The 15,427-nt window shown below is 40.3% G+C and overlaps 1 pseudogene; it reads right to left on the minus strand.

The window, feature by feature from the left end:
* LOC109821408 lies at positions 2,939 to 15,427 on the minus strand (annotated as a pseudogene).

The following is a 15,427-nucleotide window of genomic DNA, read 5'->3' on the forward strand; positions in this document are numbered from 1 at the left end:
TATATATATATATATATGATGTATATATTTTTATCAGTGTTTGGGAACCCATCAGGTGTATATAAGTGAAAGAAATCGAGTGATAAAAGATCATCATGTGAAATACCTATCAAAAGGCATTTTTATGCTGAGCGGTCGACCGTGGCGCGGTCGACCGATCAGCGAGCAGAGAGTTTTTCCAGGTTGTTTTTCTTTGCGGTTTTGTTTCGGGTCTAACGGGTTTCGGGTCGGGTTAGGGAGTATATAAATATATACCAACTCAACCCAGGAGAGCCCCTCTTCAGTTCAAGCGTAAAACCCTAGCCCCCTTTCTCTCCCCTCTCAAAACCCTAGCTGCCCCTGGTGATTTGGGGAGTTTGGAAGAGTTCCGGGGGATTTTTCGCGGATCTAAGCAAGGAGGATCATCTCCAGAGCAGTTGTCAACACCCAAGGCGAGTATCATCTCGCCCAATCCCTAACCCCTGTTTTCCATGATTTTATTTTGGATTTTATGAGTTTTGAATGAGCCAAAATAGTAGTTTTGTATAAAAATGAATTCTCTATGGTATGGATAATAAGAATCAGAGGTTTTAGTTTATAAAAACTCACCCAATACCTGTTAAATGAAGATCTAGATCTGAAATTTGCCTAAACAAGAACTAAATCATGTTTACTGTCATTTAAACGATTTGGAGATTTTGTCTCATGTTTTTATAATATTAGAAGTATAGATTTCAAGCCTGAGATTTGTTGTTTATGTTCAGTATGATTTTAAAACCTTAGAACTCTTGTTATCGTAGAAATTTTGCGAATTTTATATCAGGTTTCGAGCTGACAGAAACCCAGATTTGGGTTTCTGTCCGCTCGGCGGTCGACCGACGCGGTCGACCGCTGAGCTCGAGTCAGGGCTTCGGTCGACCGCGTCATTTTTTTTGGTCGACCGCTATTTGATTTCGGTCGACCGCGTCATTTTTCGGTCGACCGCGATGTCTGGTCGGTCGACCGAGATGCCTAGCGGTCGACCGCCAGAATCGTGTCAGGGTTCGGTCGACCGGATCGGTCGACCGCCGAACTCTCTGCTGCATTTTTCCTGTTTTGTATATTCGAGTATTTTTACTCATGTTCAAGGATTTGCCTGGATCACCTGACCTTGGTTAATAGTCCCACTATGTGTCCATGCATGATAGATGATCTGAGGGTATAAATTGGGGACTTACACACTGATTTGAGTGTGGATTGATATAAGTAGGTTTTTTCTGTATATCTCAGTCCTCGTGTTGGACAAGCATTACCTTTTAGTCCTCGTGTTGGACACCTTTCCCACTTAGTCCTCGTGTTGGACATGCATTGCTATTTAATCCTCGTGTTGGATATGCATTACCATCCGGTCCATACGTTGGACAACGGTCACATCCGGTCCATACGTTGGACAACGGTCACATCCGGTCCATGCGTTGGACAACGGTCACATCCGGTCCATGCGTTGGACAACGGTTATTTTCAGTTCATGAGTTGGACGTTTACTTCATGCAGTCTATGGGTTGGACGTTTAATTTATATATTCTATGTTTTGGACACTTAATCGTTTTCTGACATGTCACTCATATGAGTTTGACATGACACTTATGTAGATTTTGATATGATATTCATGTAAGTAATAACATGATACTCTTGTGGGCTATGTCACAACACTGTTTTCATGCTCTGGTGTTCGTCGTATTTCTTTTATTATTATTACTGCTCTAGAACCTTAGGTTTGGTATTTAGGAGTTTACAATTTGAGATGTAAGGTATATACATGAGGGTTTCCTTGTTTGGATTATTTCGCTCGACGTACCTATGCTCGTGTTGTAAATTTGTAAATACTAAAACCCTCTTTAGTAAGATTAATGATTTTTGATCTCTTATATATTAACTGTATTTTTCTTATACAACGAGCCCTGTTCCCTTGGGGTTGGTTGTGATGTTACTCGCTAGCGCTTTGACGCTCGTTGTCCCTCCCCCTTTCAGGTAACGATCCAGAAGCCCGGAGAGTCGTAGACTGATGGCGATGCATTTTAGCTTCAGTCGTCTCTTTAGTTATATTTTCTTTTGGAGTTTCACAATAGATTTTTATTTAGACATTTGAGAGTCTTGTTCTAGAAGTTGTAAAGGCTGTGTGCCTTATTTCCTTTTCGTCAGATATTTGTATTTGAGACTTGTTGAGTATTCCAGTTTATCTACTCAGATCTTGGCTATGTATTTTTTTTATGTGGGATGATGAGATATTTATGTGACTGTTATCATTCCATTAGTATATCTTGTATTATCTTTTACCTGTTTTGTACCTACACCAGTTGTTGACTCTACTAGATAGATGTTAATTGTGATGGTGAAACATGTTATTGCACGGTGTGGTGCATGACAGGTTTGACATTTTTGGTTTCACCTTGGACTGCAGCCTTATGTGAACCCAGGGGCGTCACAGCTCACCCTCTTCATTTAGATCTCTCTGCTGAACTCTTTCTATAAGAGAAGATAATGGTACAAAGATGTGTTATATCAACATGTAAGTTAGCAAGTCTACTCCCTTTCTTTTCAAGAAGTAAAAACTCTGAATTCAGTGATCTCAAAATCCTCAAAGTTAGCAAGTCTACTCCCTTTCTTTTCAAGAAGTAAAAACTCTGAATTCAGTGATCTCAAAATCCTCTTCTCTTATCTTTCGAGCATTGTACTTTTCAAGAAGTAAAAACTCTGAATTCAGTGATCTCAAAATCCTCTTCTCTTATCTTTCGAGCATTGTATATCCAGAAATAAAAGGCTCAAACTCAATAAATTATTAAAATTGAGAAGTCAATAGTATATTTTATGGTTTCATCTAAAATAGAAGATACATAAGAATCAAGAAGCATTACATATTGCAGTCTACGTGTCATGAGAAAAACAATTATTTCAAAAGTTGGAAGTAACTCAACAAAAATAAGATACATTAATAGCATATATCAGAGAAAGCACTGATAGTTATATATACAGGGGCTGATTCTCTGTAAATTCTCTGTAAATAATTGTTTTTTACATCTAGCTTGATTTTGTAGGCATTCAAAAATGTTGACCCTACAGATTTCTCTGTAAATTCTCTGTAAAAACAATTGCTTTTTATATCCAGCTTGATTCTCTGTAAATTCTCATGTTACCTTACAGCTAGACCTTCTTGATTTCCTCCATCACTGACAGTTATATATACAGGGGCTGATTTGTCTGGAACAGGATAGCGGGAACCAGATGTTATATTGTAGTTTATGTTGGAGATTTGGTACTGCAATTGAAAAAAATCTTAATTAGTTCCTGGGATTATACATGTTGGTCAAGCATGAAGAATAAAGTTGATATATGGATTAATGTGATATTATAGTTAGTAGTGAAAAAATTACCGATCTTTCATAGGCATGCACGTGTCCAGCAAAGATGACATCAATTTTTTAATGAATAAACCAACTCTCAAAAGTAGCCCTCATGCTCTCTCCCTCCATATAATGTCCTTCATTGCTGTTGTATAATGGGGCATGCATCAGAAGCCAATGTGTTTTCTCTCTGTCTACTCGCTTCAGCTTATCATGTAGATGTAGCCAATGCCACTGGGGAGTGTACACAACTATTTAAGATTGAGAATCTATTAATTTCAATACATAACAAAACCAAAAAAACCATAAAGCAGTAAAATATGTTCATAAATATGAACATAACTTCATAAACAACATCGCAACATATGGAAATTTTTAGCAGGAACAACATGGAGAAGACAGTAAGTTATTCAGATACCTCATGTTTATGAAGAACAAATGGAATTACAAAATAGTAGTACGTGATAGCTTCCTTACATTAGCAAGTAGGCAGGGCTGAAAATGGATCAACTTGAATCAAAATTCAGGTCTTCATATTTGTATCCATTTAAAGCTTCAGATTAATCTGAAAATGGATCAACTTGAATCAAAATTCAGGTCTTCATATTTGTATCCATTTAAAGCTTCAGATTAATTGAACTCCAGTGGAAATTACTTCAAATATCAGGTCTTCATATTTGTATCCATTTAAAGCTTCAGATTAATTGAACTCCAGTGGAAATTACTTCAAATACTCATTGAATATTAAAGTGTATTTATTTGATTTTATAACCTATAGTTTATGAATACGATCTTAGTTGTTTAAAGAGATACTTCTAAGTGATAAAAGATTTTGATTCTTTTAATAATGTTTAAATTTATATTTGAAAATTATTCCTTTATAATGATGATAAGCCCCTACCACGTCTCCATAATTTTCCAATAGGTATCATTCAGAAACTATAGGTTCTAAATACACTATGATTTATAACCAACAATGTCATAATTTATTTCTGATCGTTTGTTTCTTGAATTCTATAGCATGAATTCTACAGCAGAAATAATGACAGATGTATGGAAATAAACAAATGAATAGTATATTACCAAATGGATAATAACCGCACAGCACGATGATATGGGCAGATGCCCGCCGGATTGCATACCAAAGGGAAGAGTTGCTCTGTGAAGCTTCGTAAGGGGTTGCATATCTATGTAGAAAAGGTTTAAAAGTAGAAACCTCCCCCTATAAGCAAGGAAAAAGCACATCAATAGCAGCGTGCATAATGTCTTATTATTACTCTTTATAATATATATAAAGACCATACCACTGGTGTTGCATCAAAACATGCATTCATTGCATTCTTAAGCAAACCTAATAAGGTTTGAAAAAAAACATAAACAATAACAAAAGGAAGAAATCAATCGTTTAGTTCTCCAACTTTATCATCCCTTATTTCTTTACAACTTTAGTACTTTCACCGACATTGTTTTTTTGTGCTATATTGTTGGGATGTTCCAAACACTTTTCCTTTAGGTCAGAGCTAAGCCACCTTCTCTATCCACCTTGTCTATGGTATTAGAAATTTGTTAGAACATTCATATGTTGTTGATTCAGAAGAATTGTTAGATTTGTTTATTTTTTTACAATGAGCTAAAAAATGTGAAATTTGTTTGGGTTGGTTACATGAATTTTATTATTCCATTCAGTTCTATTATGGTCATCTCCTCTGTTTGTTCGCGGGGAAAATCGTTGCTTTCTTCACTGATTCCATTGCTATCTTGAATAACTATTTTTCGGTTACAAAGATCCGGTCTTTTTATAAGATCCGGTTACAATGAAAATCAAATAAAAGAAAAGAAAAATTACAATTTTTTATCCTTGTTTGTCGAACAAATCACGAGCTCCTGTTTTGCGGTCGCTCGCTTGCGTGGGTTGTTTGCCTGCGCCGGGGTTTATCCGTGGACCACCGCGAGATCTAGATCTGGTCGGATCTACGCAGTACGACGGGTATTATTTCACCAAGGAAATAATAGCCCGGGGGGATTAGTTCACCAAGGAAATAATCGCCCGATTCTCGGGATCAAAGACCAAGGTTTGATCCGGAGTATGCCTACGTAGATCTGAGATCCGATTCCTCTCGAACTCTTGCCTTATTTGGCGTAGACGATCGCCGAGCACCGGATCTGGAAGAGCAAGTCCTCGAAGTCCCAAAGCTTGGATCTTTTTTAAGTTATGAGCCTTGAATCCAGCAGAGCTTCGCCTCTCCAAATTTTCTAACCTTTGACAAATGAGCCTAGGCCTCCTATTTATAGGCTCTCTGAACTGTGCCCGCGCGCAGATCTGGGCCAGCCACCTATAGGTGGCCGGCTCTTGGCCGAGCCACCTATAGGTGGCTCGGGTTTGGCCGAGCCCCTATAGGTATTTGGGTTCCGTCGTTTTCCGTCTTTCGATTCTGTCCGTGATTCGCTTGTGTTCAGGGACCTATAGGCAGTTTTATACGCCTACAGATACCCCCTCCAAAGTATTTCAGCCTCGTTCTTTTATAGAAGAGTCTGGAATACTTTGGATATGATTGTCCCAACCTTCAGTCGGTGTAACGGGACCTTGGAATGGCTTCTGTTCTTGATTCCTTCAATCCTTCAGGCTATTCGGTGCTTTGTCGAATGTCTGTAAGGTTTTCGGTGCTGCATTTATTGTCTGACCGTTGTCGGAATTTCGAATTTGAAGTCGATTCCTGATTTTATGATCTTTAGCTCATGTTTGTTGGTTTAACATAGAACTGACCCTCGAATGTTGGCGTTGAGTCTTTATTTGCGACGCGTTGTCCGGCGTAGTGTTGTTGAGTTATCCTTAAGAATATATTTAGAAAAATATTCTCCAGGAACTTCTCAACCAAAAATAGGGAACAGTTTATACTCATATACCTTATTGGAGTATTGATTCTTTCGTTGCAACGCGTTGATCGGCGTTGACCTAGGGTTACGCGTTGACCGGCGTCGACCCTAGGGTTTTGAACGTCGTACGTTGACTTTCTGATCGCAACGTGTCGACTGGCGTTGACCTATGGTTACGCGTTGTCCGGCGTTGACCTTAGGATTTTGAACGTCGTATGTTGACTTTTTGATCGCAACGCGTTGACTGGTGTTGACCTAAGGTTATGCGTTGACTGGCGTTGACCCTAGGATTTCGAATGTCATCACGAGCCCAACTAATGAAGCTGATGCGTCAGTGACTCTCGTATTTATAGGATTTTTGGCAAACCCTCAGCCATCAACGGGTTTGATGAGCCTTTACCGACTACCGTTGGAGTCGGGCTAGCATGCGGATTATCTAAATCCGTTCCACATGTGACGTTGTGCTAAGAGAGTTAACGCTCTTAGTGCTACGATATTGAATACGTAGACTTCGTCTTTCTCACGGGAATAGACTACCCGGCGACGCGTGTTAGGCGTTGACTTAAGGATTTTTGGCTAACCCCCAGCCTTCAACGGATTTGATTAGCCTTTACCGACTACCGTTTGAGTCGGGCTAGTATGTGGATTGTAACGCTGTGCTAAGAGAGTGAATTCTCTTAGACTTTGTGCTATGATGTTGAATACATAGGCTTCGCCATTGTTACGGGAATAGGATACCCGGCAACGTGTATTAGACGTTGACTTAAGGATTTTTGGAAAATCCTTAGCCCTCAACGGATTTGACATGCTTTTACCGATTACCGTTTGAATCGGGCTTACATGCGGATTGTTTTAAGTCCGTTCTGCATGTGACGTTGTGCTAAAGGAATGAACTCCCTTAAACTTGATGCTACGACTTCGAATACGTAGACTTTGCCATTGTTATGGGAATAGGCTACCCGGCAACGTGTATTAGACACTGTCTTATCCCTACTTAGGCTTCGGGATAAAATACCCCAGAATCGGACTCTGGTATCTTTTTTCTTCGGAGAAAGACTAAACCGGCGACGCGTGTTAGGCGTCGGCATATCCTTTCTTAGGATTCAGGATAAAATTCCCCATGCGTGTAAGGCATGGATTTTGGTGTTATTAATAACAACCTGCCACAATGTTGAATATGTGGACGGGTGTTCTTTTCAACGGTTAAGAACTAACCGGCAGCGCGGGTTAAGCGCAGACTTATCCTTGCTTAGGTTTCAGGATAAAATACCCCAGAATCAGACTCTGGTGTCTTTTTGTGCGGAAAAAGACTAAACCGGCAGCGCGTGTTAGGCGCAGACTTATCCCTGCTTAGGATTCGGGATAAACTTCCTAGGATGAATCCTAGATTGATAAATTTTGGAAAAGATCGGTGCGGGAAAGGAAGAATTTTATATTCTATTTCCCGGTCTTCTTTTAGGGTGAAGGCGAACCCGAATACAAGGAAGGAAGAATTTTATATTCTATTCCCTGATTCTGGAAAGGAAGAATTTCATATTCTATTTCCAGCGCAAAAGAAACTAGAAGTGGGATCTCTACTCCGAGAATCTGGAAAATCTAGATAAACCTACCTTTTATAGGATTGGTTATCTAAAGATGAGTTTTTTCGTTTATCGAAATGAAATTTCAACTTAGGTTATGACCATGGGAAGGCTTAACCCAAGGGAAAAAGAAGGGAGTTCTTTCGTTTATCGAAAGGGGATTCTGAACTGAAAGGTGGACCTCTTGTTCATGGAAAGAGTCAAGAGGGCCAGAAAGATATTTTTGGTGGACTCATTGTCAATAGAAATTGATCAGTGAGGGATTTTGGTGGTGAAAAAGATTTTGGGTTATCCTCTAGAATATTAAGTGTAATATTCTTCAAGGAACTTCCCGGTAAATGAGTTTTCCTGAATGTACTAGGGGTAGTACTTTTTCAGGAACTTCTCATTTATTGGCATTAATTGCATGTCGCCCTCTTGAGTAATCAGGTGATATGTGCCGTTTGAGTAGACCGTGTCTATCACAAACGGCCCTTCCCATTTGGGTTCAAATTTACCTTTCTTCTTGGAGTTGAGGATTATCGGTCGGCGAGCAGCGAGGACCAGATCTCCTTCCTTGAAGCTTCTCTGTCGGACTCTTTTGTTGAAAGCCCTAGATATTCTGGCTTGATAAAACTCAATGTGTTGTTGAGCCTCCAAGCACTTTTCATCCAACCTCTCGAGTTCTTTGAGACATTTTTGATGGTGTACTTCTGTCGTCATCTCGGTTGCGAGAGCGATCTGAAGGGATGAGATTTGAATCTCCAATGGTAGCACAGCTTCACATCCGTATACCAACGAATACGGGGTGGCCCCTGTAGGTGTGCGTATGGTGGTGCGATAAGCCCAGAGTGCTTCACCGAGTTTATCGTCCCAGTCTTGTTTATTGGTCTTCACGAGCTTTGACAGGATTTTAATGATCGTCTTGTTGAACGCCTTAGCTAATCCATTCGCAGCGGGATAATAAGCTGTTGACGAAACATCTTCAATTTTGAACTTGTCACAAAACCTGACGAAGGTGCTGCTTATGAACTGTGGACAGTTGTCATGAATGATCCGTCTTGGCACGCCGTGTCGGTATATGACATGATGCTTAATGAAATTGATGACGTTGTTCGTTTTCACTTCTCTAAGCGGAATCGCTTCAGCCCACTTTGAGAAGTAATCTGTGATTGCGAGGATGAAATTTCACTCCCACTATGGTCGTCAGATTGTTCGCGGGAAAAATCGTTGCTTTCTTCACTGATTCCATTGCTATCTTGAATAACTGTTTTTCGGTTACAAAGATCCGGTCTTTTTATAAGATCCTGTTACAATGAAAATCAAATAAAAGAAAAGAAAAATTACAACTTTTTATCCTTGTTTGTCGAACAAATCACGAGCTCCTGTTTTGCGGTCACTCGCTTGCGTGGGTTCTTTGCCTGCGCCGGGGTTTATCCGTGGACCACCGCGAGATCTAGATCCGGTCGGATCTACGCAGTATGACGGGTATTATTTCACCAAGGAAATAATAGCCGAGGGTACTATTTCGCCAAGGAAATAGTGGCCTTTAATTCTCGGGATCAAAGACCAAGCTTTGATCCGGAGTATGCCTGCGTAGATCTGAGATCCGATTTGAGATCCGGTTCCTCTCGAACTCTTGCCTTATTTGGCGTTAACGATCGTCGAGCACCGGATCTGAATGAGCAAGTCTTCAAAGTCCCACCACCTATAGGTGGCTCGGTTTTGGCCGAGCCCCTATAGGTATTTGGGTTCCGTCGTTTTCCGTCTTTCGGTTCTGTCCGTGATTCGGTTGTGTGGTTGACTTGTTCGGACTCGATTCGTTGACCTGATTCCTGATATGGCAGTAAATCCACTTCTGAGTTCAAGTCCGAAACTGATCTTGATTCGATCGTGATTCGTCCGAGTCCGCCCTTGGATGGATGACTCGTTGACTCTTCAACCCGTTAGCTTGATCCCGCACGCGAGTGGATTTATTCCATTGTTCGCGTGCGATTCGTTAACCTCGTCGCCTCGTTGGTTCGTCGGTTTGTGCTGAGCTGTGCTAAGGGATCTATAAGCAATTTTATACGCCTACAGATACCCCCTCCAAAGTATTTCAGCCTCGTTCTTTTATAGAAGAGTCTGTAATACTTTGGATATAATTGTCCCATCCTTCGGGATGTTTGGAGTGGCTTCTATTCTTGTTTCCTTCAATCCTTCAGGCTATTCGGTGCTTTGTCGAATGTCTGTAAGGTTTTCGGTGCTGCATTTATTGTCTGACCGTTGTCGGAAGTTCAAATTTGAAGTCGATTCCTAATTTTATGATCTTTAGCTCGTGTATGTTGGTTCAACATAGAACTGACCCTCGAATGTTGGCGTTGAGTCTTTATTTGCGACGCGTTGTCCGGCGTAGTGTTGTTGAGTTATCCTTAAGAATATTTAGAAAAATATTCTCCAGGAACTTCTCAACCAAAAATAGGGAACAGTTTATACTCATATACCTTATTGGAGTATTGATTCTTTCGTTACAACGCATTGATCGGCGTTGACCTAGGGTTACGCGTTGACCGGCGTTGACCCTAGGGTTTTGAACGTCGTACGTTGACTTTCTGATCGTAACGCGTCGACTGGCGTTGACCTATGGTTACGCGTTGTCCGGCGTTGACCTTAGGGTTTTAAACGTCGTACGTTAACTTTTTGATCGCAACGCGTTGACTTTAGGATTTTTAGCTAACCCCCAGCCTTCAACGGGTTTGATAAGCCTTTACCGACTACCGTTTGAATCGGGCTAGCATGCGGATTATCTAAATCCGTTCCGCATGTGACGTTGTGCTAAGAGAGTTAACGCTCTTAGTGCTACGATATTGAATACGTAGACTTCGTCTTTCTCACGGGAATAGACTACCCGGCGACGCGTGTTAGGCGTTGACTTAGGATTTTTGGCAAATCCTTATCCCTTAACGTATTTGACATGCTTTTACCGATTACCGATTGAATCGGGCTTACATGCGGATTGTTTTAAGTCCGTTCTGCATGTGACGTTGTGCCAAAGGAATGAACTCCCTTAGACTTGATGCTACGACTTCGAATACGTAGACTTCGCCATTGTTATAGGAATAGGCTACCCAGCAACGTGTATTAGACGCTGACTTATCCCTACTTAGGCTTTGGGATAAAATACCCCAGAATCGGACTCTGGTGTCTTTTTTCTTCGTAGAAAGACTAAACCGGCGACGCGTGTTAGGCGTTGGCATATCATTTCTTAGAATTCAGGATGAAATTCCCCATGCGTGTAAGGCATGGGTTTTGGTGTTATTAATAACAACCTACCACAATGTTGAATATGTGAACGGGTGTTCTTTTTAACGGTTGAGAACTAACCGGCAGCGCAGGTTAAGCGCAGACTTATCCTTGCTTAGGTTTTAGGATAGAATACCCCAGAATCGAACTCTGCTGTCTTTTTCTACAGAAAAAGACTAAACCGGCAGCGCGTGTTAGGCGCAGACTTATCCCTGCTTAGGATTCGGGATAAACTTCCTAGGATGAATCCTACATTGACAAATTTTGGAAAAGATCAGTGCGGGAAAGGAAGAATTTTATATTCTATTTCTCGGTCTTCTTTTAGGGTGAAGGCGAACCCGAATACAAGGAAGGAAGAATTTTATATTCTATTCCTTGATTCTGGAAAGGAAGAATTTTATGTTCTATTTCCAGCGCAAAAGAAACTAGGAGTGGGATCTCCACTCCGAGAATCTGGAAGATCTAGATAAACCTACCTTTTATAGGACTGGTTATCTGATCGGAAAATGAGTTCTTCGTTCATCGAAATAAAGTTTCAACTTCGGTTATAACCATGAGAAGGCTTAACCAAAGAGAAAAGAAAGGAGTTCTTTCGTTTATCGAAAGGGGACTCTAAACTGAGAATGGACCTCTTGTTCATGGAAAGAGTCAAGAGGGCTAGAAAGACATTTTTGGTGGACCCACTGTCAATTGAAATTGATCGGTGAGGGATTTTGGTGGTGAAAAATGATTCTGGGTTATCCTCTAGAATATTAAGTGCAATATTCTTCAAGGAACTTCCCGGTAAATGGGTTATCCTGAATGTACTAGGGATAGTATTTTTTCAGGAACTTCCCATCTATTGGCATTAATTGCCTGGTGCCTTCTTGTGTAATAATCAGGCGATATGCGCCGTTTGAATAGACTGTGTCTATTATAAATGGTCCTTCCCATTTGGGTTCGAATTTACCTTTCTTCTTGGAGGTGAGAATTATTGGTCGGCGAGCAGCGAGGACCAGATCTCCTTCCTTGAAGCTTCTCTGTCGGACTCTTTTGTTAAAAGCCCTAGATATTCTGGCTTGATAAAACTCAATTTGTTGTTGAGCTTCCAAGCGCTTTTCATCCAACCTTTCGAGTTCTTCGAGACGTTTTTGATGTTGTTCTTCTGTCGTCATCTCGGTTGCGAGAGCGATCCGAAGGGATGGGATTTGAATCTCCAATGGTAGCACAGCTTCATATCCGTATACCAACGAATATGGGGTAGCTCCCGTATGTGTTCGTATGGTGGTGCGATAAGCCCAGAGTGCTTCACCGAGTTTATCGTCCCAGTCTCGTTTATTGGTCTTCACGAGCTTTGACAGGATCTTGATGATCGTCTTGTTGAACGCCTCAGCTAATCCATTCGCAGCGGGATAATAAGCTGTCGACGACACATCTTCAATTTTGAACTTATCACAAAACCTGACGAAGGCGTTGCTTATGAACTGTCGACCATTGTCATGAATGATCCGTCTTGGCACGCCGTGTCGGTATATGACATGATGCTTGATGAAATCGATGACGTTGTTCGTCTTCACTTCTCTAAGCGGAATTGCTTCAGCCCACTTTGAAAAGTAATCCGTGATTACGAGAATGAATCGATCACCTTTGACTGAAGGGGGAAAAATAGGACCAACGATGTCCATGCCCCATGTCTCGAACGGCCAAGACGTGGTTGACGTGTGCAACTGCTCTGGCGGTTGATGCATATAATTTGCATGTATCGCTTCAGCCCACTTCGAGAAGTAATCTGTGGTTGCCAGATTGTTCGCGGGGAAAATCGTTGCTTTCTTCACTGATTCCATTGCTATCTTGAATAATTATTTTTCGGTTACAAAGATCCGGTCTTTATATAAGATCCGGTTATAATGAAAATCAAATAAAAGAAAAGAAAAATTATAACTTTTTATCCTTGTTTGTCGAACAAATCACGAGCTCCTGTTTTGTGGTCGCTCGCTTGCGTGGGTTGTTTGCCTGCGCCGGGGTTTATCCGTGGACCACTGCGAGATCTAGATCTGGTCGGATCTACGCAGTACGACGGGTATTATTTTACCAAGGAAATAATAGCCGGGGGGGATTAGTTCACCAAGGAAATAATCGTCCGATTCTCGGGATCAAAGACCAAGCTTTGATCCGGAGTATGCCTGCGTAGATCTGAGATCCGATTCCTCTCGAACTCTTGCCTTATTTGGCGTAGACGATCACCGAGCACCGGATCTGGAAGAGCAAGTCCTCGAAGTCCCAAAGCTTGGATCTTTTTTAAGTTCTGAGCCTTGAATCCAGCAGAGCTTCGCCTCTCCAAATTTTCCAACCTTTGACAAATGAGCCTAGGCCTCCTATTTATAGGCTCTCTAATCTGTGCCCACGCACAAATCTGGGTGGCTCGGTTTTGGCCGAGCCCCTATAGGTATTTGGATTTCGTCATTTTCCGTCTTTCGGTTCTGTCCGTGATTCGGTTGTGTGGTTGACTTGTTCGGACTCGATTCGTTGACCTGATTCCTGATATGGCAGTAAATCCACTTCTGAGTTCTAGTCCGAAACTGATCTTGATTCGATCGTGATTCGTCCGAGTCCGTCCTTGGATGGATGACTCGTTGACTCTTCAACCCGTTAGCTTGATCCCGCACGCGAGTGGATTTATTCCGTTGTTCGTGTGCGATTCGTTAACCTCGTCGCCTCGTTGGTTCGTCGGTTTGTGCTGAGCTGTGCTAAGGGATCTATAAGCAATTTTATACGCCTACACTGTTGAGTTAAATATTATCATCCTTCTTAATTGCTTCCAGCCAAGCTTTTTGTAAGTCTACCTCTAGTCCTCTTTCCCCTGTTAATTATAATCTTATCATCGGGGATAAAATACTCTAACAAAAATTTTAACAAATAAAAAGCTGGAAAACAATACACAATATATCCATGTGAAATCACTAAGACCGCAAGATATAAGAGAATTAATAGTGGAAGTATGTATAAACTAAATCCATAAAAACTACCAAGTCGGGTCTATATTCAATTTCATGGTTTCCAGCAGTCCAAATCCACGGCTGATATGCAACACTATGCTCAACAATCGACCCCAAGAGTCCCACCGAGTACCATTATTATATTCAAGATACGCTGCAAACAGAACAGTCTGTCCTCCACTTTGCATGTAATGCTCAAGAGTAGAAAGAGAATTGTATGTTTGTCCTAGGTCACCTAGAAATCAAATAATTAATTAAAGAGAAAGATGTAGAAAAACTAAGCACATGATAAAGTATATACTATCTATTCATATTGTACATATAAGTAAGATCTGTAGTATTCTGATGTCTATATTAACTTCAGCATGATAAATCATCAAAAGTTCCAAGGCTATATAAGTTTAAGATTCAGCAGATGCAAGATTGTATATTCCTTGCAGTAAATCCGATATTTTGACAAAGAAGAAGTTAACAAAAGAATTATAAACTAACCTATGATACCAAATGTGTAACTGTGTAAGGAGCATCTGGATTGATCTCTGGAGGTGTTTGGAACCAAAATTCCTAAGCAGAATCATCAGTTTTGATAATTGGTTTTGGCTAAAAATATCAATCATAGCAATTCGATAGTGAATAAAAAGCATTAAAGTACCATAAAAATATTACAATGAAGAAGATGTGGATTTAAAAAATATACTGTGTTTGCAAAAAATGTCTAGAACTCCAACTCTAACTATGCCAATTACTTTACTTTTCCTATAAAATAAAATAAACAGATAGAAGAAGTTATCCCAAACAACAATGGAAAATAATTACTATTAAAACCTATGCTAATATAAATAGATACCGTGAAAAGATTTAAAATGATATGCAAGTGTAAGGTAATTATTTGATTCGGATTTAAAAACAGTTGGATGATTTGCAAGAAACGAACTTGAAATATAAAAATTAGATAGAACCCCTTTAAACTTTTGGGAGTTTTACGAAATTATTAATCCTTAAAATGTTTTCGCCTTCTAATCTATCATTTAAGCCCTAAACCTTGAAAAAGTGCCCCTCTGCGATGAATTCACACCAATTTTGAAGGGGGTTTTGTGAAATTTACCCTTAAAAGATTCTAACTTCAAGCAAAAAAAAACTCAAAAAAAGTATAAACTTTTCGAAAGAAAGCCCTAGAAATTGGCTAATCAATTCAAAAGTTATGAACCACTACCAAACTTCATTATGATCAGAATGTGAATTTTTTTATAAAAATAAAAGATAAATGGAAAATTTCATCTCAATGTCACTCGAATGATTTGTGCGGAAAAGTTCCCTTCATAAGTTATGAGGTTGTCTCCCAACCACAGTCTCCTCTGGAATCATATACCAACGACAT

This window comes from Asparagus officinalis, chromosome 8 (genome assembly GCF_001876935.1).
Source record: "Asparagus officinalis chromosome 8, Aspof.V1, whole genome shotgun sequence".
Taxonomy (NCBI): domain Eukaryota; kingdom Viridiplantae; phylum Streptophyta; class Magnoliopsida; order Asparagales; family Asparagaceae; genus Asparagus; species Asparagus officinalis.